Below are 4,224 nucleotides of genomic sequence, written 5' to 3'. Positions count from 1 at the left end.
AAATAGTTGTAATGATATTGTCTACCTTGTTTTAGAGTCTTGAGGTGAAATGAAATGAAATGTATCCTGTTTGAAGAACTAGATGTTATAAAAATATCCAAATATTTTTTAACATTTTGTTTGCTTTCCTAGTAATAGGAAATTATATATTTATTTATTGATTCAAGACTGAAAATTTACTAAGTTTCTCTCATTCTGTGTTTTGTGTTTTTCTACTTTTAAAGTAAATGATTTTTATAAAAGTAAATTTCCTAATAATATATTATAAATATCATCTATACAAAATATATATGCATATATTATCTATATAAACATATATGTGTATATTTATGTGTACAAACAAATCCAGAAAGGAGATATATTTGGAGGCCAAAAGCTACAAATTACAATACATCTTAATATTCTACTTCAAGACAAGAAAGATCACTTTTCATGTTACCTGACAAAGATGTCAGTTATTTTTTCTGCCCTGGTACACCTACACAGAAATAATGTCTATAGAAGAAACATATAACCAAACCATCACATTAAACCATAAGAATGGCTGATAAAATGTAGATCACAAAACAGACCATTTGAATAGCATTACACTTTCAAGGCAAACAGGCTCTGGCTTGAGTGCTGTGATTCCGAGGAAAGGTCAGCATGTGAAACCCATCAATTACCTGACCTGATTGTACTATCAGGTTACTGAAAGCCACAACATTGCTCATTCACAGATTCACTTCAGAGCACCAATCACTCACCCAACACTCTGAAGACAATCTGGGACATTGGGTGAAGAAAGGATGTTAAAGGAGGGAGCTGCTTGTTGGTTCCCAGCCTCCCTGCAAGCTTAAACACATAAAAATCATACAGAAGTCATATTATTTAAATCACTGCTTGGCCCATTAGCTCTAGCTTCTTACTGGCTAACTCCTACATCTTAATTTAACACATCTCCATTAATATGTGCACCACCATGAGGTCATGTTCTACCAGCAAAGTTTCAGCATGTCTGTCTCTGGCAGGAGCTCCACGGTGTCTCTCCAACTCCGCCCTTCTCCGCCTATGCTATAGGCCAAACCAGTTCTTTATTCATTAACCAATAAAAGCAACACAGAGACAGAAGGACCTCTAACACCAAAAGGAGGCAGCACTACAGGCACACAGGTTGTGCTACAGGCATGACACATACATGCAAGACACACCTACATATATACACCAATCTCTCTTTATATAAGAAAGGGTCTCCACAGGTGTTTGAACTGAAGCTTAGTAGCAGGTACTGTTTTATCTACTTGTTAGCTTTTTATTGTTTTGTTTGCTTTATGAATTTTGCTGCACAATAATCTTTCATAACTAAGAACACATAGTAAGTTACTCATCTAGTTGTTGAAACCAAACACTTGGCATGAACAGATTAAGTAATAAAGGGTTTATTTTGCCTTATAATTTGAGTCCTGTTTACTATAGCTTGGAATTTATGACATCAGAAACTGGTTACCTTGCAGCCTTAATCAAGAAATAGCAGGATTTGAATAATGTAGCTCAGCTCCCTTTCATCTTTTTAGTGAGTCTACCAAGATCCAAGCCTATTAAATGATTCTGCCCAAGTTGAAGGTGATTGATGTACCTCAACAGATGTTATCTAGCAATGCCCTCATAGACATATACAGATATGTGTTTCCATATTGATTCTGAATCCCATCAAGTTGACAATGGAAACTAACCACCATCATACATGGTCTTTAGGATGGCTATGCAAGTTAGTCATCTTAATGGAGTTCTTATAGCTCACTCCACCATAGTCAAAACTGCTGGGTACACCTGTCACTATGGGCCTTAAGCTTTGCAGAGAGGAGAAGAGTGAAAAAAATGTAATTATTATGAAATCAATACACATCTATTTTTTCTGTATCTTTATGTCTCACCATAGACCCCACTACTGTTTATTGCACCCCTTGGATTTTAAGTAGAGGAAACAGGCCATCTTCCTTGTTTGCATGTTTTAATCCATTCTGGCAATGGTTGCTCATAGATGAAGATTTTTTTAGCAGCTTGAGCCTGACTATGGCAGCACATTTTGTAACTCTATGACTTTGCATCGTGTTACTTGATTTGAGACTCACTCTGATGGTGCTATCTAAAATTTGCACATCTTTCAACCAAATGGACAGGTAAGGTATTCCAAGGAAACAAGTTACAGTGACGCTTCCTTCTATTTTTTATGGTCTTTCATATCTGAAGTTGCAGAATAATAACTATTCAATAAAAGCAAATGGAGATTATATCTATACAGGTGAAAAAGGGGCCAGATGATTGTTCCTTATTGTGTCCCTGTCAATCACCAGAGGCAAATGACTCTCATATTGTCCTAAGCCTTCATATTATTTACTTAAAATTTTTTCTTCATGTAAGTATCTGACTTTTTTCATGTGAGTAAATGATTAATATTTTCTTCTCCTTAGGGTTTCTCAGAGCTGAAAAGAAAATGATGCATATCAACTCTGTGTCAAAGAATAGATGAACGACACATTTATTTTCTCTCCTAGTTTTCTTTTTGTCTTGAACCTAGTAATTATCAGTCACAAGTGGGTCTCTTAACTATAAATTTAATTTGTGATGCAATTACAAAGATGTTCTGGCTTTCTGGAAGGGAAATGGGTGCTTGATGAAGGCGATTCTTGCTGTAGTGAATAGAAACAAATGGAAGATTAGAGACTTCAAAGCTGCGAGTGTAATGTCAGCATATAGGTTCTCGCCAAGGCAAACTGCACTGCAAGGAGGGATTGTCAGGAAAACAATGTCATAGATTAACAAAAGATTTTAGAAGTGCTTTGAAGTAAAACTAATTATAGCTTTTAAATGACAGAGAAGAAAATCGAAGACTGGTTTCTGCTTGTAAATTCGAATAACTGAAAGAGCAGACCTTCCTGCAGCACTGGCAAAGTTAAAATGAAGATATGTCTTTCTCAGATGTTTTAGAAGGCAAGGCTGTGGATTCCTGTAAGTCAGTCACATGGATGTTTACTCTGTGCAGACGAAAGGGTAAACAATGACTGCTCTCCATTATGGTCCATTACAAAGCTTTGTTAAGCAGTTAGAGAAAGAGTATAGGGAATCATGGAGCATGCGACCACAGAAATGCTATATTTGAACTATTGTTACATGTATTAATTATAAGATAAGGATAAGTTAGGGTAAATGAGGGATGACTTTGAAAAATTAATCCAGGATTTGGATACATTAATAGATAAACATATAACAGATTAAGAGATAGATAAAAGATAGATAGGTAGATAGATAGATGATAGAAAGAAAAATAATTAATGACAGACAGGCACAGAAATACATAATATGGAATTTCAGAGACTTACTAGGTGTATGAATGTTTAAAATGCAAGCAGTAAAATCTGAAAGAATAGTTCTTCCAAATAAAATGTAGCAATATTGAAATACCTGTCCTTTCTTTCTAATGCACTCCACCTTCAATTCTTCTAAAGCAAACCATAACTTAAGAGAGAAAATTGGCAACATGTTGTACTTGCTGGAAAAAACGAGTAAGGGGCTCTCTGCTGGTTAATCTCCCTGAAGTGATCAACACTATCTTGCCTGTCACACTGATACAGTTGAAATGCTAGCATTTCTGCTTACCCACAAGCACAGATAAGGTGTGGAAGCCAGAGTTGAGATGAAGTAAAGAGGAAGAAAAGACAGACTCTTAACCAAAATACATATGCTGCACATCCCTAGAAGAAACCAGGGAGGCTGGAGTTTGAACAGTGAGTGGAGAACCACTTGCTACCCAAATTTGAGGCTAAAGATTTGGGCTTTGTCAATCCAGACCAAGTTTCCTTTACTCAGTGAACTGTTTCAGGCTGTGGATATGCTAAGAACATTCTGCAGTATTAGTAGTCAATGTGTAGATTCATAGTCTCTGTGGATTTTAGACAGCCTCCCTTCTTTCCTCTGCAGTGGGCATCCTGTGTGAGGAATATTTTATACCAAATGAGCACCTTGAGATGGTTTTCCCTATAAGATACAGTCAGTCAGTATATTTTGGTTTCTGTATACATCGTTTTAGTCTGCCCTTAATTGAAACTGGACTAGCACAGAAATCTCTGGAGCAACTCAGACGTGCAATACTTAGTGCACTCACAGTTTATTAATGGAGACAGTAATACATAATGAAATGCCATTAATTCACTTGTGGGATATTGGTTTCTAATTTGAGACATCACA

This window comes from Microtus pennsylvanicus, chromosome 7 (genome assembly GCF_037038515.1).
Source record: "Microtus pennsylvanicus isolate mMicPen1 chromosome 7, mMicPen1.hap1, whole genome shotgun sequence".
Classification (NCBI taxonomy): Eukaryota; Metazoa; Chordata; class Mammalia; order Rodentia; family Cricetidae; genus Microtus; species Microtus pennsylvanicus.
The sequence above is the reverse complement of the archived record's forward strand: the minus strand, read 5'-3'. Positions refer to the sequence as shown.